The sequence below is a fragment of the Strigops habroptila genome, chromosome 5 (genome assembly GCF_004027225.2).
Source record: "Strigops habroptila isolate Jane chromosome 5, bStrHab1.2.pri, whole genome shotgun sequence".
In the NCBI taxonomy this organism is placed as follows: domain Eukaryota; kingdom Metazoa; phylum Chordata; class Aves; order Psittaciformes; family Psittacidae; genus Strigops; species Strigops habroptila.
Window position 1 is genome coordinate 60,365,002 of NC_044281.2, and position 22,031 is coordinate 60,387,032.

The 22,031-nt window shown below is 39.3% G+C and overlaps 1 protein-coding gene across 1 annotated transcript in view; it reads left to right on the forward strand.

Moving 5' to 3' along the window:
- The window catches only part of SORBS1 (sorbin and SH3 domain containing 1), a 215,667-nt gene continuing 193,636 nt past the window's right edge, over positions 1-22,031 (forward strand). The window contains exons 1-2 of the mRNA XM_030488187.1: positions 1-17; positions 817-981. The gene's annotated coding sequence lies outside the window, so the exon portion shown is untranslated. The remainder of the gene's footprint in view (positions 18-816; positions 982-22,031) is intronic.

Sequence of the window (22,031 nt, forward strand, 5' to 3'; positions counted from 1 at the left end):
GAAAGCATTTCCCATAGGTAATCTTGATGTTTTCAACTCCCTAAAGAGACCAAACTCTTTGCCTCCACTTTGAACTCTGGCTGCTTTCTCTACATGTCGGGAAGGCCAATGGGAGTGGCATCTAATCTCTTCTACAAAGCACTGTGGAACACCATAGTGTGTGGCACTGTTAAGGTCACACAAGAAGGGATACTTGTAGTAGACAGTGGCAAGACAATGCTGGCAGATGTAATAATAAGACAGAGGCACCAAGAAGTTCAATCTGCAGCATATGGAGAACCTTATAAGTTGTACTTTACGTGTGTAAAGCTAAGCTGTTTATCCATATTTTGCGGGGCTTATTTTCAGCTATTGCAGGCACTTAGAAGTATTTAGACAGATCTTCAAAGCCTCACCAGATGTTGGAGACCAATAGTCAGCTCAGTGGGCCTCATTCTTGTTAAGGTAATATTTGATACTAATAAAAATCAATACCTGAGGGTGTTTAAGCTGAGAACACAGCTATGACAGTAGAAAGGTAGAATGTTGCTGTCTGTCAACTTTGTATGTACAATGCAATTGATTTGAAGATGTACAATGTAATTTGGCTTCCTAGCAGGCCATTTCTCTTCTTAGGATGGAGAAGGGCCGAAAGAGTTTCCTGAAGATCTGAGGTCTAGAAGCAAGCTGGGAATTGGAGGAAGTGTGTCCACTCTAAAGGATAGCTGAGGTAGCAATGGTGGTGCTAGTGTTAAGACATCAAAACGAAGCATTCTGGGGATTTGTCTGTGAAATGTTTGAATATATCTGGTGAGAAAGCTTTCTGCTTGGTTTCAGTGGAGGTCCAGGTGCTGAGGAAAAAGCAAAAGGAAAGAGATGAAAGAACTTGTAACCAAGATTGCTTGTGCTGGTATTAACAGCACAATTCAGTTTCCATTTGGAATCTTCACAGCAAGAAGATGAATCCATGAAGAAGGAAACATACAAAGCTACAACATGGAGGTATGACAGAATCCTTGGCATAGCTAAGAAATGCAAAGTTGGTCATAGTGTACCTGTTTGCTAAATCCTTTATTAGAATTCTTGCTGCTCCTCAAAAAATTCTGCCTCCGTCAAACCATTTCTGTATGCAGGAAAGCATTGTGTTTACAGCTCTGTGAAGAATTATCTTGGGTTTCCTGAAGACTTGTAAGCCAAGTATAAGCTAAATCTTATGCTTGTAAGAAAAAGTGTCTGGAAGCTTGAAGTTAGGCTTCCTATTCCTTGAAATGAAGGCCACAGAAACTGGTTCTCTTGCTTATTACTGGTTAACCATGGTATCCAAACTACTTAGTTTGTCTTGTTATCTCTATAGACAGGCTGCTCTGTTACCAGATGATGTTAGACTGGAGAAGGGAAGGGTCTGGCAAAATAATTTGAAAATTGTGTTGATTTAAATATTTAGATCTGACCATCAACTTCTTGTGATTGTGTTGTAACCATGTATCTTTATTTTCTGTCTATACAATGTGGCAAATACTTTCTTATTCCCATCATATATAAAATTATATGCTCTTTAGGATAGTGACTTTTCAGTTCATAAGGCTCAGAGGACCCTTTGTGACTCTTAATGCTGCCATCAATAAAATGATCTTAAATCTTCGGCCACTGGCTTGTTGTCCAACCCAAGCAGCATGATCAGAGTTGGCACTTGCAGGAACCATATCCTGAATGAGCTCTTGGTGTAAAGCAAAGCACTATTCCATGCTATTCTTGATATCAGCTAAATACTATTATGGTGTTTCTGTTTGATTTTGGTTTGTTGTTGTCATCATTTTTTCATCTAATCTTATTTTCAAGGGTGGGAAGAAGGATGTTTTCTTTATTGTGTGCTGCTTCATTGAGTACGCTCTTGCATTAGCAAGTAAAAATAAAATGAAAAAAGAGCCTATCCGGTCCAGTTCAAGTTTGTCTGGTCCACCTCAAGTGTACTGTTCTGGAAATGCAATTTCTACTGGCATGAATTAACAGGCTTCCGAAAAATAACTGAGTATTACATAGAATATACAGTTCTGTTTTGACATTGCATATATCTAGCATTATATATTTACCTAAAAGATAACTGATGAAATTAAAGTAGCTCACTACCATTTCCAGCTGAAAAACCACAGCTTTTATACAGCATAGCCCTTGGGAAGCTTAGATTTGTGTCTTTTGGATCAAATTACTTTTCAAAGTTGGAGACCTCTTTGGAATTTTGGATTCTTTTTGTTGAGTTTAATGTGTGACCAAAAGGGCAAATTTGGTATGTAGGTTCCCTGTGTCTACTGGTACAGAATTTATTGGTAGGAGTTCTTCTAAGAATCAGTTCAGTATAATTATTTGAAAATAATCTGGTGTTAATAGAATACTATACAATGAGAATATATGTTGGTGATTCTGTACTAGACCCCTATGTGTCCCCAGAGACGAGTTTCTAGGCATTCGCCTGTGTGTTTAAAGCAACTGTCTGGTGAGGTGATTGGGTGCTTTCTGTCATGATACCTATATGAAGGTCTGAGTCAGTTTTGGTGGGATGTGGAATATCTTCAGTATAAATACCAGTAGCCACTGCAAAACTGGTCAGACATTCTGACAGGAGCTGCACAGTTAGGTGTGTACCACTGAGCACAAAATTCTTCAGAAAATCAAAGCAACAGTCATAGAATGGAAAATTACTAAGTGGAGTGGAGAAGACACAGCAGTATAAACTTAGTATCTAGTCCTTCCCTTCAGTCCTCATTTAATCTTCCTTTAAGGTGGGTACCAGTAAAGTTCAGCTTAAGACATGAGTCCTAAATTTGTCAAAACTTCTTGAATATTTGATCAGTAAAATATAGGTCACCTGGAAGATAAAGAAGATGGTTTATGACAGGGCAAGTGAGACTACATCATACTGTGTAGTACTGTAATGCAGTTTGTGGTATTTGAGGTTGACCTTTCTTTTTTGGCAGGGCGAATATTTTCCAAGATAGGCATAAGCCAGTAAGTTCCAATTTGAGAGCTCTCTGAGTTGTGAATCCATTCCTAGCAAGGGTTCAGATTTAAAGCACCTAGCTTTGTTGTCTTGAGATGCAACTCCTTATTCTTTCCACATAAGGAGTGGTGTTATTCTCTTGTAGTAAATTAAAATGACCTGGAAAGAATGCTTTTTTTAAAATAAATTTTTTTAGTTCTGAAGTTTATTGCTAAGCTGATAAGTTGTCTTTTTAATTCCTCCCCAGTCACCATCTCATTTTTTCCCCCACAGATACCCGGGTTTTATTTTAATCATTATTTGCCTAAAACCCATGACCCTGGAAATGCTAAATATAACCGATTGCAATATCTTGCCAAACTCTGTAGTAATTCTTTCTCTTGTCCTAGTTAAGATTAAAACATGCAGTGCAGTGGCAATGGGGAGCATCTTGCATATTTGAGAATTACTGAATAGTGTTTTTGTACACTGGCTTACAGTAGGACAAGGAGTTAACTTTGGAGTAACTGACAACCAGTGAAGCCAGAGATCACTTGGTGGCATCTTTTTCTGATGAAGGTTATAAGGTTTTGTATGCTGCATTTGGAGAAAAGGTAATGATGTGCCCATATAGCCAGTAGTTTGATGATTCCTACCACATGGAAGACCTGTACACAGACAACTTACATGAGATAACATACAAGCAGAAAGATAGTGGTTTTCATTTTTTATTCACATTTTAAAAGCATCCACTCCCTTTTAGCTCAAGGGAGTTGTAAGTTACGACTTTCAGAAAACAAGGAAAGCTTTGTTGCGATTAGAAGAAACAGGAGGACAACAGATTAAGTCTCCCGTTAGCCAAGTTCAGTCTATTTCTGACTACTCCTTGCACGTATTTAGTCCTTGTTCCTGTCTTTTTTTGCCTCACAGTTACAGTGGACAGCATGACATAAGTGCTGGTTTGAATACACAGTTCACAGCCTAATGTTCTTGTAAATCTGGTGTCCGGTAACCACTGTATAATGGGAGTTTTGATACAGACTATGGCTGATTAAAAAAAAATAATAATTTCTCTTGATGGCTGGTAGTGCTAAATGATGGCAGGGATACTCACCTGCTTGTCAAAAAAATTTAATCTGTCCTGTGTAATGTAAATGGGGAGTATCTAGCTTGGTTCACGTGGTCCATGTTTGCTGTATAAACTCTGAAGACTGCTTGTTGTTAGAGAAGCATGAGTGTAGCAATTACCCTCAAACAGGCTCTGTTAATTTAAACAGTTGTCTCCCAAGCAAATAAAAGCTAGCAATTTTGAAGTTACAGGACCACTTTACAATTTACAGCAAATATTTTGTAGTAGCAGGAAGTGGCTTCAACAGTGGTATCCGATTTTGTTGGCAGTGTCATGAATGACATGAGTAAACTGGTCCCAACAAGGAAAACCTCAGTAAGCAACATGCCCTGTGAGCTTATGTTTGTGTCAGTTTCACTGTCATTCACATGATGCAATGGGCAGTGTAGAAAACTGCCTTGGGTCAGCAGAACCTGAAGACTTAGTTTCCTCATGTGGCCCCATCTCTGCTATTTGCTTCTTTTTCTCACTAACTGGTTTGTTCTGGTAGCACAGTGTGTAATAGGGCACAAAACCAGAAGGTTCTCTGCTTCCTGGAAACCTGATAGCCTGTACTACTAACTTCCTATTGTCTTCCTTCTTTTCTACACAGACTTTTCTAAACCGTTAGTTCATTTGCATTCTGCCAGAAGACGATATGTTCCTCCAGGCAGTTGAGATCATAATCTGTAAATATTGTGGGTTTGGCTAGTGTACCAAGAATGCTGGCTCAGGCCAGGCTGCTCAGATGGGCATTTCTAGAACTGTAGAGTAGTCTCAAGGGCATACTAAGAACAGTTGTTATAACAAAAGGCAAAGGACAGTAGCTAGAGATCTAGAAATGTCTTCTCTTCCTGAATTTTTAAGGTAGTGTCAATTAAGAGGATGAGACTGAAGTTTCAGGATGCATTACAGTGAATCCAGAGTAGCACATTCAGTGCATGAGATTTTTTAAAGTCATCTTGGAAGACTGTTTCAGTGATCTATGTGTACTGCCCCAAAGGAGCTGGAAACCAGTCTGGCAGCTGTATATACTTGCACTCTTCTTCTGCAGGCCCAATATGCAGAAAGTTATCTAGGGTAATTGGTAGTGGCATGAGTTAAAAAAGATCTTGAGTTGCCCATATTCACAATGTGAAAGACATGCTACAGAAGTAGCTTAAGTGGTAATTTGTTCTTGGTTTTCCTTCTGATTTCTTTTACCTTTAAGCTTTCCTTCATCAACCTTATCCCAAGAGGACAGATGGAAAGGAAACGTAGACATAAAGGCTAAGCATTGGATGCTGAATAACATTACCTTACTGATATCTGTGCTTGCTTAGCATATTCGGAATTCTGGCAGGGTGCTGTGTTCTTTGTAGGTTTGGGGGAGGTGGTGTTTGTTTTGTTTCGTTTGTTTGTTTGTTTTTAATGTCACACCTTACATAAAATTGTACATAATACATAACGTTATTAATGTACTGCAGTTTAAGGAAACTGGTAGAGTGATGACTTTACTTATGAGCTACAGGGATCCTACAAGTTTGATTTTTCTTTTTTTTTTTTTTTCCCCTCTTATTTAACACTTTCCAGAAATCTGTTGAAAAACTCATACCACTTATGCATTATTTTTATTTCCCCTCCCTCCCCTTTCACTTTTCAGAGAGAAAACGTAGCTGGGACTATTGAGAATACTTAATATAGCTAGTTACTGATATTCAAAATCTCCTTCTGTTCTCAGAAATGATGCTTCCAAACTCATCATGCATCATGAATTCCAACTTGCTGGTAAGCATAAAATTGCCTGGTTCCCCTATAACAGAGAAGACCTTTTGTTTAGTCTTTAGGCTTCCAAGTATTTTTCACAGATTAAGGAGAGGCTCTACAGAGCCCTAAACTGCCAGTTTTCTTTTTCATTCAAAGATCAAATTCTTGTCCTCAACGGGTAGTTGTATGTGGAGAAGGAAACTGAGAGGGAGAGGAGAGACAATATCAGTTGAAAATATTTGCTGTGAATTAAATGTGCAAAATTACATGAAAAGTAATCTACTGTCCATTTTAAATGATAAATGATGTTATTCTAATGCAGTTGATAAAGTGGTGAAGCATTGTATTACTAAGATTACTGGCAACTGCAGAATATCACTGTATAAAAGCACAAATGAGTCATTGGCACAACAAAACTGATTTGCAAATTGCATAGCTCTGTTGAAAAGCTATATGAGGAATCCTCCCTCTCATTCTCCAGAACTTTTTTCCATTTCTGGAGTGTGATTTAACTTAGTAAGTTTCTGTATTTAAAGGACTGATGCTGCATGCAAAAATCTGAGCACAGAAATGTTGCTTTTGGAAGGGTATCATAGTTGAAATTGGAGAGGCACTGAACTAAAAGAGCTATGGCAGACTAGGAAAGAACAAAAGTACTGAACTTTGGATTTGTTAATGTAGTTTCCACTTCATGAAAATAGAGCTGTCCTAGAAACTTAACTACTGTTCTGAACAGACTTCACAATGAATCCCCACAGCTTTAAGCTGGCCTGCATGAAAAGCCTTGTATTTTAAGGGATATCTCTTATTCATATGCTAAATAAATGACTTAGCTGTTCAGTAGCTTGAAGTCAGCAGAAAACCACTTAAGAAATACAGTTACTGAATGCACTCTCTTCTTATTGTGGATTTCCGCCTGAAAAAGCTTTGTTTGATCTTAACAAACCTAACTACACTAGGTTCAAGTATTCATCTTATGTTGTTAGAAGCCTACACTTAAAATAGTAGGAATTGTGTAAGGGTAATAAATCACAGGTGTATTTCAGACTTTGTCATTGAAATTACAGGTCAGGGTAATACCATGTTTTGTACTTGTGATCCAGACAAAGAAATGGCATACAGTGTACAAACTTGTAAAGGTTCTTTAATGAGTATGTAAACAACAGGTAGACACTGATATGTCTCAAATCTTTCAGCTGATAGTATGTCCAGGATAGGATTTGCAATAACTCATCTGACTGGGACAGAGTTTTTAAGTAGAGACATTCTGAAAATCTTTGTCTGGGTCCAGAGGCTATCACAGAGGGCAACTTTATCTCTAGGAGACTTATTGCTACAATGCTGGTAATAAATGGCCTGAGGAAAAGGTTCAGGGTTAAGTGATAAAACTGGAAAATGCAATTGCTTCCTCCAAAACTGTGACTTGATGGTCAGACTTAGAGGACATACAGAGAAGCTGGCATTGTAGAAGTTTTGGAGCAAAGGAAGTACCAAATGCTTAATATCGCAAATAAGTTCTGAATGATGGAGCTTCTCTGAAGGCACTTGACTGCAATCTCAAATTACACTTCATTTTGCAAGCTTTGAATATCCAGAAGTGATGTATGTGTGTTGTATTCATCCCCTCTTTTCTCCCACACCCGTGGGCACCTCTTAAACTCTGTAGCTGAAAGGATTTGAGTGTGTTCTATTGGTTAGAAACATTCTTGTACATTTGATAAGCACTCTCTATTTCCAGCTAAGCTCTTTAGGGATTACTAAAATGATAGGCAAACTATAATTATAATACAAACACTAATTATTGCAAAAATGGGACAAGTTCTAATTTTAAGTCTGCTAAATATTCAAAACTGCTAAATATTGCTTTTTTAAGACTGAGCTTCAAATTAACTTCACTTTTAATTTAAGCAGTCATATGAAATAGATTACAGTATTTTTGAATGTTCTAACTGTTGAGCTTTAATAGTTTAAAATAATTTATAGTTGGAAGTAGATAATGACATTTGAATGGGGAGAAAGAACCATAATTCCTTAAAGGGAGTACACTTGCTATAAAATATCCCTTAAAAGAGATATAGTACCTCTTATTTTTCAAAGAAATATGCTTGTACTAGGATATCTTCTAGTGACTGACCTTGATACAGAGCCAGGCCTCAGTGAGCTCTGAGCATTCTTTGTTGGTCCATTCTTTGTCCCATGCTACTATAACCCATGGCATTGCTAGCAGTTAGGTGGGGTAATTGTGAGGTGCAGATACGTCGTGCCCACTGATGCCTTTGCAAGAGGAAAGGAGTGGGGAAAATAACAGGGATGCTCTAGGCATTCAATATCACAAATACTGAACATGTTTGCTTCTTTTAAATTGTACTTACATGCATTACTAAAATTCTGATTAAAATATTTAGGGTTTTATCTTTGTAAATAAAAGAAACAGTGTGGAAAATACAAAAGCCATGTAATCCCTGCAACCCAGCATATGGCATTTTATATCCCAAAGAAAGAATCACTTAAATGTAAATTGATAGCTTATGAGGTATGTCAAATATGATCTGAAGCATGAATTGGAATATAAACCACGTGGATTAACAATTCAGTTGCCATAGAAACTTCTTCTGAAATTGGAACTGAAACTTGAAGAACGCAGCCCATGACATTTTGTTAGCTCTAAGCCTTTATATGTAATATTCGCTGTAACAATAGCTACGTGATGTGATTTCCTTCTGATTTTTTTTTTTTTGGTTTTTTTTTTCCCTCCTCCTAAATTCCATGAACACTGGAAACCAGTTGTTTGTGGTTAACTCTGCAGTTCCTCTGGTTGTTCTAGCTGCTAGGCATCACTCTGTATAAGTGATCACTCTAAATCCTGATGTCACAGGTATTATGTGGGGAATAATAGGCTGCAATTAGGTATTTAGTATTTGCATCCAAATGGCTTTGGCAGTCACAGGCCAACTTCAAGAATGTGCGTGTACCTAGCAATCATACTCCTAAATATACTTTTCACTATATGAAAAGTATAAAAGCTATATGTAGCTGAATTCACCATCTTCTACAACTCATCTCCTAACCTGGATCTTGAATGACTCTCTATTCAGTAACAATTCATATAACCATAGAATGGTTTGGGTTGGAAGGGACCTTAAAGATCAGCTAGTTCCAACCTCCCTGCCATGGACAGGGTCACCTTCCACTAGACCAGGTTGTGGGTCAATTAGCTGATTCAGATGGTGGATGGCAGCATGTGGGCCTTCCATTTCTAGGATATTATTTTAAATCTTGGTAACTTCTCATTGCTTTCACCTCTGGGTTTGTTCAGCTGAGCACATCTGCAAATTAGATTTCTATAGCTTTTGAGAGAGACTACCATTATAGGATGCAGACAGATATGCTGCTGAGGTCTGCATTTATATCAAGTCCGTATTTATATTCACCAGCTGGATTATGGTTAGGGGAATGAAAGGCTGCTCTGCTACTTTCTTGTGTTGTGTGCTGTCTGTGGCCAGGTCTTTTTTCTTCAGAGCTGTTAGTTCAATACTTCTTGTGCTAGAGTCACTTGAAATAGAGGTATTGTTGAGCAGCTAGGATATAAAACTGAAATAACTTTGAAGTGACTTACTGCCAGAGAGAATGTCAAATTCTTGTTCATCTGAAAATGGAGAGATGTAAAATGAGAGTTTTGATCCAGCCTTTAAGTGGGCTTGAAATTAAGGAACAAACATCCTTAGCCGTAACTTTGTTCAAAGTTATTTTCAGCAGTTTTGTCCTGGAGAAATCTGAGACTTGGCATGAAAAGAGCAAAATCTTTCAATGATGACTAGACAGCCAGGCCTGGCTAATCCAGGTTGCTTTTAAAGCCGATGTTAGATTAACAGAAAAGCCTACATTGTTGACCTATTGGTTTGCTTACACTTTAAGCCTTTGGATACCTAGACATCTGGATGAAGCATCCATGGATTAATGAGGTCTCTGTGTAGTAATAGTTAACTGAATCCCTTTTTAACCTTTAGCCTGCTGTTTAACATGAATTTACAAGTGTTCAGTGCTTTGTGTTTGACCAAAATGTAATATATATACTCATTGCTATTAGTGAATGCAGAATAATATTTGAAGCAGTAGTCTTGTGCACCCTGATTCCTCAATCAAACTAAGTTCAATTCCTCAATTTTCATTATTTTTACAAGTTCTAAGATCTAGCCTCTTGCTGCTATTTTCAGCCTGTTCTTTAAGGAGCGTTGTTTAGATTTTAACTATTTATAAAGGCCCTGTGATGTGCATTTTGGCTGTTCCTACCTCTTACTGGAAGCTGCCACTGGAGTATTATAAAAACCTATCTGGTGCATGAAGTCTTGGGCTGTGTGCCAAAATAAAGAAGGGACTGGGGGCAAGGAGAGGTAGGAATAACTGGAATGAAAAAGGTCATGTTCTCAGAATAGGTGGCTGCAGCTTGGCATAAATTTGGAAATTGCGTCTGTTAACGCTAGTGCTGAATTTGGCATAAAATAGTTGCTGGTTCTCTTCAATCTAGAATTCAGTTCTGTAACCCTTCTGAATATCATGTGGCATTCTAATCTTGAACCCATGAGTCTTGTTTCCTTTTTTTCTCTAAATTGATAGATTAATGCGGTTGGCTGGCTAGGTCAGAATATTTGGAAAAATTACTTGTGCATTTAAAGGGGCTGAAGTCCTAAGGACTCCTAAAGTGAATGTTGTTATAGCAAGAGCCTTTAATAAAGACTTTTTAAAATAATAAAATAAATCATTAAAGCTGTAATTAATGGATATAGTGGCTAGAGATATCAGTCTCTTTTGAGGCCATAATTCCACCTAGGACATAAATCCAGAAAAAAAAAATGGACTCTGCTATATAAACAACTGATGCAGTTGAGTCTTTGATTCTTTATGGAGCCTTGCAGAAGACATGTGGTTTGCGGGAGTGGGATGTTGACGACTTAGTGTATGAAACTGTTCAGGTAAATATCCTTTTAGCATATCACATCTTACTGTTTTCATGGATTTGATAATCTGCCATAGCAGTAGCAATGAGTACTTATGCTACTGGAGTTAGAAAGTCTGGGCTGGTTTCTGTTGTTGTGACATAGTGCTGCTGTATCGGCAGGAGAAGATTCAAGGACCTGCAGTTGAGTTTTCTTTTTTTAAACTGTTCAATTGACAGCCCAGCTAGTTACCATTCAATAGAAGGGAATCCTTAGCGTCCAAAAGCTGGAAAATGGTTTCTAGAGTTTAAAGTGTTTATTTATACTTGAATCTTTAGAAGTAGTGGAGTCAGGAGGGAGGAGGGTGGGGGGAATTATATAACTGTAAAAACAAATATAACTGGAGTGACATTTCATAAAACTATGAACTAGACCAATGGAAAACTACAGATAAAGCATGGCAGGAAACATACACAAAACCTGATTCTGTGGGAATCAGTTTCCACAGCCCTCCCGTTTTTACAACACAGAAAGGAACAGATCCTCAGTTGGTGTTGCTTATCGCTTAGCTGAGCCAGAAGAGCTGAAGTGATTACCAGCTTAGGCTCTGACACAGCCCAGCTGATGCCCACCTTGCACTTATGCATCTGATAGCACTTCCATTAGTGTAGGATATAAAGACATGTATGGCAGAAATAGGAAAATGCCATAATTTTTTTTTTCCTCCTGCAAGCGTAAAGGCTGGCAAACACCTGCAAATCTTACTTTGTTTTCTGTTACTATTTATCTGTGCAAACTTTTTCTTACAACAACATTCCTAGAAAGAGAAGACTGAAATCTTTGCACGTAGTACTTGTGTTGAGTACTTGTGCGTGATCTTGTGTAGTCATTGTGAATTGAGTCATGCAGTGAGCCACAAATCAATACCGTATAGGACAGGGGAACGCATGAATGGTGGGTGATTGATGTAAAACAGCCTAGAGCTGGCTGGCATAAAACTGTCAGCTTACTCATGCTATTAGGACTTCAAACAATGAATAGCTGAAATTATCTATTCGTAACAATAAATTAGCATACTTCTAAATTCAAAGTCTGGTCAAATGTTTTTCTACAAAAAAAGGCAAATGTTCAAATATTTCTGTTATCATGAGCAATTATTTAAATGTGTTTTCATGCATGTTTTGCAAAATTTATTAGAACCACGATTTTGTAGAAATGCACACTTAAAAATCTGAATTAACAACTTGCGCAATGAGATTTATACTTGTTTATTATCATTCCCAATGCAGTTGACCACTTTTCAGCAATGGTTCCATTGAATGCAACAGGATCACTTATGGAATAATGAAAATATAGTCTAATGCTGAGACTTCAGTAAGAAAATGTTTCAAATGCTATAGCTAAAACACAGGTGTGCAACATCAGGTTGTGACAAGTGTTGCAGACATAAGGGGGTGTGGATCTGCCGTGATCATTGTATCCTCTATACTCAGTACAACTCTCTTGGGCTTGTCCATGCTTTTCACATAAAGCACGTTGTGACAGTAACATTACAGACTTGCTGCTACTTTGTCATGGGATATTGCTTTCTGACTTTTAGAACAGACCCTACATTCTCTAAAGCTGAATCCTAAGGAGCACAGATGTCTGTCGTTACCTGATCGTAATATATCTGTGCTCAAGAGTGGTGTAAAAGTTCTGTGAAAAATCTCTTACCTGTTTTGTTGAGATTCCCTGAATCTCATTTGCTAGCATCTTTTTGCAGCTATGAATAGGAAGCCTAAAAAGAGGGTCGTATTGTACTCAACTGCAGAGACAAAAATGATTTCACAAGAGACGGCCTGTGAAAAATTAGTCTTTTGGTACAAGTAGGTGTAAGTTTACCCGAAGAAAGGATGTGGAAGACTAAAAAGTCCATAGCCTTCCTGTACCACTACCTAACGCACACAAACTGGCAGTTGCATAACACTTCTCCAGTCACGTTGCTGCATTGCTCCAGCATCTTCCAAGTGTCTCAGTCCACCTCTGCCTACGGTTTTGCTATGTCGTCCTTTTTTTGAGTGATCTTGCACAAGTATGGCCAACTGCGTAAGATGATTTGAATGTTGCCTAGTAACATTGATGCACGAAATAACTATCAGAATATTCTCTACAGGGATTACTTGCTTAAGGCTTACTAGACCCAGGGAACACTTAAAATGCGTATTTTAAAAATACGTGACTACATTAATATGCTTACTCATTCCTTAACTTCTAATGCGAGGTAACAGATGCTGATAACATTGAGATTGGCCTCGTTATCTACAATATGCCACTCAGACTGGGTCAGGGCTAACAGTCACTGTATAAGGGTCTGTGATAAGGGTAAAATAATGGCCATTTTTAATTTCGTCTTTTATTTGCAAAAGATGTTCAGTCAGCGCTATTGACGTGAATGTCTCCCTGCTGTCTTGCAGAATTCAGTATAATGCAAGAGATGAAAACTTTTTTTGTTTGTAATGTTTCAAGTGGCAATTCGTTTGCCTGTTAAATGTGTTTCTGAGCATTTGAAACATTAAAAGGATTCAAGAGTAAAATCCTGATTACAAAACATTTTAGGTCATAGAGTTCCTTTTTTCTAGTAAGCCATGTACCCTAGGTTTCTCTTACAACAAGAAAGCAGACTTAAACATTTTGTCTTCACTGAATTATTAAGACCTGGCAAGTCATGTCATTGTGTTAAACTACACTTTGGGTAAAGCTTCTAAGCTGACCATGGCAAGTAGTTTAATTAAAAAAAAAAAAAAAAAAAAAAAAGGGTGCAAACCACCTGAAAGCCTCTTACTGGTCCGATGAAGACAAGTAAGGATTCAAAAGCTTAAGGAGAAAGATTGAAAGGCAAGTGGTGACTAGGAAAGGTCACTGTATTTAAAAAAGAAAAAAGAGGGGGGGATGGAGGGAGAAATAGCACACTATGTATGCATGGGGATATGGAGTCAGTAATGTTTTCTAATCTAACATTGTTATCAAGCACTGAATTTGTCCTGTTTGTAGCCGTTCCATATCCTGCAGGGAGAATTATGGCAGTGTAGTCTCTGAAATAAGCCAGAACTTAGTTTCTATCTTCTTATGCAGCTGAATTTACCCCCAATATAAAAAATACCATCTGCTCTTCAGTTATCTATCAAGGTTCCTAGTAACTGCTTTTAAAAAATGTAATGAATTGAATATGGCTTTCTCAGTAAGGCTCTGAAATTTTCTACTGTAGGTACAAATCTGACACAATTTGAATAATAAAATATGTTTGGGGTTTGTGATTTTAGCTGAAGTTGGCAGAGTGAAATCTCTCTCAAATGAAAAGCAAACTAGGTAGCTCAGACTAAAGCACAGATAATTGTGGTAAGTGGAAGTCAGCAAATTTAAGCTAGAAATGATAGGTAAACTGCTAGTAGTGTGGATAAATGAACAGTTGCAAAATGTGCCTAAAAGTCCTCAGTGGACTTAATGTAGTTTGACATCTTTATGCCAAGACTACCATCTCCTCTAAAGTTTTTGAATAGGTGACTTTTCTTCCTCCTTAACATGGAGTGCGTGGTGGTATTGTGTTGCAGTCATGAAACACTGACCCCCTGGAAAACAGTGTTGCTATCGGGATTAAGGGGGTGGGGGAAGGTGAATCACTGAAAGATTATATATTGGATCATGGTATAACAAAGCAGTGTTGTGGCTTAGCTCCAGTAATTTTTGTTTGACTAAGTTGATGCTAGCAAAGGGAAACTGTGCGCTAGCCTTGTCATTCAGCTTTGTGGTTTGTCCCTAGCTACTTAGGCTACCTGCTGGCCTCCTGCATATATAGATGTTCTGCAGTTTGAAGTATAGGAACTTCACGCACCTTTTTGAGACTGCTTAGTGGTTTTGCATGTCTTACGTGCACGCACCAGGAGTCTTGGCTACCAGCTCTCTATAGTGGTTTGTAACCAGAACACAGACCAGAGGGGTGAAAGTCCTAAAATGAGGAATGTCATGTCCTGATGTGACTCCTCAGCTCAGGGTGTGGGAAGCTGTCCAGGCAAGGCAAACTCTGTGCCTGCCTCAGGATGTGCTGTTGTTGGGTTTTGACACACACTATGGAGGGGATGTGGTGTGTTATAGTGACAGGTTTTCTTTTTCTGGCTGCAGTGGGCACAAGCTGAACGGTCTGATAAGGATGCTGAGCTGACTTTTTAGCCCTCTCAGGCAATGGATTCTGACTCTCCCCCTCACTCAGACCATGTCGACAAGTTTAGCCTGTTATAATAGATTACATTTAAGCTACTGTAAGAAAGGACTTTCCCTGTGGTCACTATGTTTTGTCTGCAATGAATAGCAGTCCTGCACAGAGCACAAATCCGTTTTTGGCTTGCTTTCTCTGAAACAAGATTATCTTTGTTTCACCCTAGAGTGAAGAACCTGTCCCCTTTACATACTTGATGGTAACACAGACCGTTTCCCTTTCCAGCATTTTCAGCATCTTTAGCACTGTGTGCCATTTTATAAATGCCATGCACATGGATTTATTAATGTACCAAAGATGATAAATTTACTTGGGGAACTATTTTCAGCCCAGTTCACAGTGCTGCTTTTATTTACTGATGGGCCTCCCTATTTCTTTGCCAACATTCCTGCATGTTTCTGGTTCTTATTTATTTTTCTAATGCTAGTTTCCTCTCATTAATCACCCTAAACCTATACAGAAGTGATTTTCTCATATTACAAGAAATCTCTTACAGGGCATGGACCTATGTTACTTCCTGAATATATTATAATATCTTAGCTACATATTAAATAGCAAAATACTTGATTAGATCACTTACCATTTCTGTCTATGGCAAACTAGTACCTGCAAGCTTAACCCTAGAAGCTGATTCTGGCTAGTCATGCAGTGCATAAATCATAAGCGGCCTCAGTGTAAGCAGCTCTGTAATGCCTCAGCCTCCTAGCCCTGATAGGACTCCTCCCTAGAGGACATGCAACACCTGGTTATCAAGTATGAAAAGACAGAGGTGTGTAAGGTAGATACATTTGTCTCCTCACCGAGCATAAGGTGAGCTGGCTAGCTCTGATTTTTGAGAACCTGGTCTGGACTAAAATAAGATTAGGATTCTTTTAGCATTAGGTGACTGAAATACATAAAACAATCCCTGTAGCAGTTATAATTAAGCGTCATCTGTATGTGGGATGGGGGGAAGAGGACTGAAATGGGTGATTTTAGAGCAAGTTCTTCCTACACCACATCATGTAATGAAAATGGGGATGAGCCTTGCTGCACTGCAGTGGTTTTACATCTCTTCTGTTTCTGAGGAGCAAGAAAGGGATCAGGAAACAAGTGGGCACCTAAAAGGAAGGGGATTATAGGGAAAGAATCTAAGGCTTATTTATCCCACCTGTTAAATCTGTGTCAGTCTGTAAGGTTTAGGACAACTGTGAGTTAGGAGGACGGTCACTGGAATTTCAGGAACCAGCCCTTTGTTGAAGAGGAAAGTGATTTCTAATGCCAAATTGCATTTTCAAATTATATTCTTTCATCCTTTTTTGAGGTTCATGCAAACAATTCTGTGGAATAAAACCACATTACTTTTAAAATGCATCACCTTATACTGGAAGGCTAGGTATTTTGGAAGGGTGAAGGAGGAATATTGAGGGAAGGGTCAATTTCATTCCCTGCACAAAATCTTCAGCATTGCTTAGGGTTGTAGCTGCTGAGCTCTGTGCACAACTATTGAGTATGTTCAGTACAGCTTTCAGGAGCAGAGAGCAAACACTTCCAGCAAATTTACTCAGGAGTCTGTCTGCCAAGTGGAGCCACCTCCCTCCTTGGTTGTGTTTATGAAAACGTTGTTTAAATGGGGAAAACAAGAGAACAGATTCCTTGACCCACCCAGCACTTCTCTCTGCAGCACAGCCACTCCTGCTGTTTGGGATACATCACGTGACAGGGAGATGCTTCTGGGAGCTGTTATTTTAAAATATTGGCAGCACATCATTGGGTGGGACTGTTCTATCTCATATCTTCTTACAGTCCCCTACTAGCTGCATTTCCCGTTTTATACATCATCTTGCTCTGGCTGTATCCGGTATAACATAATACTTGTTTGTCCTCTGTGTGACTCTTTTCATATGCTTTGAATGAGGGTTGTTCCATGGAGGATGTGCCAAAGACCAGCCACCAAATCTGACACTTGAGAGTCTCTGGAACCTCAGTGAGGAAACATCTCCAAATGGCATGTATGGCTTTTGACACAGTATTAATGCACTTGCATGGGCCAGATGCATAAAGAGACAGTGTTATTCCAAATGCAAATTATTTGTGCAAGACATGATGAACATCATTGTGTTCTCTTGTTCCCTGGTACAGTAGCGTAGCCAGAACTTCAGCCTAAAGCTTCTTGCTGAACAGCTTACAACAGCTCACACTTAACTCTGAGCCTGGCAGTGGGAAGTCCTGCTTTACAATATCTTGTTCCATTCACTAGACAGCAACCTCCTGCCCTTTTACTGTTTGGGATGGTGGTTGTGTGTGGGGAGAGGGAATGGCAGAGAAGTGATAAAGCATATGTGTTTTTTTCACTGTCTTGCTCTTTTGAATAGAAGCTAATGATATTTGCAGAGCTTCTTGCTATTACACAGGGTTGTTCTATTCCAGTGAGGGAAGACCCTTTGCTTCTTTCTGGGTGTTCAGAAACAATGGATCAGTCACAAAAGGATTTTGCTTTAGCAGTTGTTTCTGTTGGCTGGCCTGCTCCTGATAACATCTCCTCCTGCTGTGTACAAAGAGTGCTTGAGCTAAGGGCTTTAATATCTTGTATGGTCAAGGTTTTGTTTTAAAGGGTGTAGTAGTTTATTTTTAGAAGGAACTGAGGAGCAGCCACATAATATTGAACTCTCCTATCCTGTTTATCACTTCCAAGCCCAGCCCTTCTCCCAGAATGGGTTTTCAAGACGCAGCACTGTGCTGAAGTACGAGATAAGATTTGGCAGTCAATTTTCTGGTTTTGGCAAAGTATTAGTTGGCACAGGAGTTCAAAAATGGAACTTGGGGATAAACTGCTTAGGCTAATTCACACCTAGAATAATATCAGGCATTAGCAGAGTTCCTTTACAAATTAATTTGTTCTCTTCTCCCCATATGTTCTCTTAAATCTGCTGAAGTGTGGCTGCCATACCCACCACTGAAAAGGCTGATTAAGTCCAAGAAGGGCTACTCCACACCTTAGCTGAAAACACTTTTTAAAAAGTCAAATCCTTGGATTTTCTTATGTATCTTGTCCTGCTTAGTGTTTTGCTTCTGCTCTTGGCAGAATCCTGCAAGGGCTTTTTCTGCATTGCAGGCAATGTAAGAGAAGAAAGTACAGGGAAAATTACTACTTGAGAGCTGTCTAAGCTAGATGGATGGATACCAGCAACCCTAATTTGCAGAGTCTTGGAGCTCCAAATAATCTAATTTAGCTGTCTGAGGAGTATATTTTTGTTAGACTTCCAGCTGTGTGCTCCAGGAGCATGACTAGAATGCTGTACCAGGAACTCTGGGCTGCCTAAATGCATCTTTGGTATAGTTTCTTGAATGAACGCTGATAAGCAAAGCTGCAACAGCCCAGGTGCTTAGAGAGACCGTAACCCCCTGATTAGGTGCCCTTCTTGAACTGGTGTCTGACTACTCCAGTACTTCCTAAGCAGTTGGATTCAAGTCAAGAGAATTAAGAAAACTCAAAGCAAAGTCCCACAGCCTGCCTTATTAAGAGCAGGAGTTGAATATTCATATTGGAGTGGTGGGCAGGAGGTACAGAAGACTGTAGAGTGTTCCCTATTGCTGTAAATGCGTCTTTAAAAACATTACCAAATCCCATGCCTGTCACTTAGATTAATTTATAGAAATATGGCAAGCCTTTTTGTTCTGAGTGTCATACATCCATCCAGGTAACAGGGCTTCTTTTTGTACAGGCATATCTACAAATGCTTATCTACAGGATTTGAAGTGGGTCTTCTAATTTTAGAAGAAAATTCATGAGAGTTTTAATGATTTTCTGCTTCCCTTCTGCAGAAGATCTTGGCATATGCATTAGAAATGGTAGTTGAACACAGAGCTCCATGCCCGCCACTGTAACAGTGAACAGATGTTATCTAGCGAGGTTCTGAATTAATTTGAAACACCAGCTCCCTGAAAGACTTGCATCCTGAGAGACTGTTTTCTCAAACATAATTAAGTGCTGAATGCAGATGGAAATAGGGTTGGGGACAAGGTTAGGGGTGCAGAGAACATGGTAGTTTTCCATTTTTGTGGCAAACTGTGTTAAACTTGTCCTAGCAAAACTTTTCTGTTTGTATCTCGCTCTCAAAGTTATACAAATGGTTGCTGACCTGTTATTCCAGAAGCTGGGAACAGAGGAATTGTTGCTGTCCAGGCCTTGCTAACTTTCCCAGCTGCATTTCCTATAGCAGGAGCCAAGGAAGGAACAGCTGCAATTGGCTTATACTACAAAGGGATTCCCTCTCACAGGCGAAGTCCCATGCTGAGTGGATTCACTAGGTTTTAAGCCTGCTCAGCGCAGTGTGTCAGACGTAGGGCAGCTGTAACAGTTACAGAACTGGTTCTTTCAAAGGTAATACTAGATATAGAACAGCGGATTTCTGAGAACTGGTATTAGGATACCTTTTCTGATGTTCCCCTCTCATGGTTTTTCAGTGCATAGTTCTTGCACATCCTGTTAGGCACTATGTATGTGGTTTGCAGTTCTCTCTAGTTAGCACAGTTACTCCGTAACCATGAGGTTTCTATGCCTTGTCATTAGTACTATCTCTGACAGTAATGCTCTACTGTCCACCAGAAAGGATCTAACCTTCTGAGTACCATATGAAACTATAACCTCTTCCTTGAAACTGTTCATCTAACTGAAAACAGTCTCTTTAAATAACTTTGTACTGTCTTTGCCTTCTCTAGGTCCTATGTGACCGTCTTATTCCTAACGGTGACATAAGTAGCTATCCACCTGCACTGCATAGGTATTTCACCTTAGTCACTCCTTCCATCAATCCCAGTGATGTCTTCCTGATTAAAAATAAATAATATTGAATGGGTCTCTTTCACATAGAATTAGAGAGATTAGTGGCAGAAACTAAATGCAGAAGCAGTTGCCGTTTCTTCAAGAGGTCAATTTGTCTTTTTAGAAGGGAGAAGCCTCTAGCAGTACACCCAGATCCTTGCTCTTTGGGTACAGATCTTTGGGCTTACGAGAGGCTTGATACTACGTTAACACCATCCGTAATGAAAATAGAATATTTATATGTATGGGAAAACATTTTAACAAGTCCGCAGATTCTAGAAGACTGGTCAGAACAACTGAAATAGGTTGTGCTAAGTATTGCAATTTTATTGTGTATTGAACAAGTAACATTTAAATGAGTGTTTGAATACACATCATATGCATAAAAATTATCACTAAATTTCCATTCCTTTTAATAAAATAAAATACTGTGGCATATGTCTCGGCCAATACTGCAGTAGCTTCATTTCCTGCTGGAGGTTGTCTTATTCTTTGAACAGCAGTTACCTAAGCGTAGAAAATTCCTTCATGTTTCCTGATAGTTTGCTTGGGAAGCAGTAGGAAAAACCCAGTGCAAGCCACATAATTATTGTGGTAGTAAATTGCAATATGATGCCCACACATTTTCTGGTGTTTAATTCCTGTAAGCTTTTGTTATGAAACACTTTTGTAATGCAGACCAACACATGCTAGATCAGAGGTTTCCAAACAGCCTTTTGCTGTGACAGCACATGTGGCTACAGAAAGTGCACAGTGGATGGAGTCCTGATGATAGCACTAGTAGTTACTTGAAACTATGCTGGCCTTGCATATGTTTCTGGTGGCTTCATCTGAGAGATGCTGTGCCAAGCCTGATCCAACTTGAAGGTCTTTAGGACAGTAATTTTCATCCCATCTTTTTGTCCTGTGAACTACAGAAGAGAATTGAGCATGGGGCAAAGGGACTTGCATAAAACCAGACTGCAAGCCAGTGATAACAGGGAAATGCAATACATGAGACCTCATAGCAGCCTTCCAGTATCTGAAGGGGAAGACTCTTGACTACAAGGGTGCTGGGGAGGGACTCTTCATTAGAGACTGTAGTAGTAGGACAAGGGGTAATGGCTTCAAACTTAAACAGGGGAAGTTTAGATTAAATATAAGCTAGAAGTTCTTTACAGTGAGGGTGGTGAGGCACTGGAATGGGTTGCCCAAGGAAGTTGTGAATGCTCCATCCCTGGCGGTGTTCAAGGCCAGGTTGGACAGAGCCTTGGGTGCCATGGTTTATTGTGAGGTGTCCCTGCCCATGGCAGGGGGGTTGGAACTAGATGGTCTTAAGGTCCTTTCCAGCCCTAACTATTCTATGATGGTGGGATGACTGCAGTGAATCACTTCTCCTGCTAGCTTATCTGCAAGATCCTTCATGACTGTGAGGGAGCAGATGGGTTTGCTACAAAACCACTGACTGCCCCATTATCCACATCAGGCAACTGAAACAGAATGAGGCAACGTCTGGCTAACATTGCTGCAGAAGCACATAGGAACAGAATAGGCAAGCTCTCAGCATACCCATTTGAAAGAAAGGCAGGTATTGTTGCTGAAGGCTTCCTTTTGGGCTGTATATGTGCTACCAAAATAGAAAGCCGTATTTCTCTTTTAAAGGAGCCCAGCCAGTGCTCCAGATATTCTTATCACCATGGTATCTTAACATTATGTTTATATATGTTATGATAACATATGCTTCTATGATGATTATTTTGATATCAGTGTCGCTAAAGGCAACACAGGAAAAATTGCTTGTGGCTTGAACTCCCTGTTGTTTTGAACTCTTCAATCATTGTTTAGCAGACCCAGGGTCATCTTTGCAGGGGAAAGCCATTCTCCACAGCCTTCTGGGGCATGCTGCAATAGGGAGAAATTTTGCCTCTAGAGTTCCCATAAAAGAGGCTTGGCTGACATCTCTTCACCAATGCCAGCAGTCTCATGCTGCAGTGACTTACTGCTTTGAAAGTCTCAGATATTAAGCTGAGATTGGATATGTTTATTTGCAAATTATATGAACTATAGTAAAGTTCATGCTATCTATACTATCACTTTCGTTACTGCTGAAGTTGCTTATGTGTGAACAGATTCCTAGATTATCTATAAAAAGCACAGATTTCAGTGGGGTAGAGCTGATTTACACTCCCAGAGGATTTGGTTCTTTTTGTCTGGAAGACACTGGACTATGAAGTTTCTGTCAGAGAGGAGGTCTC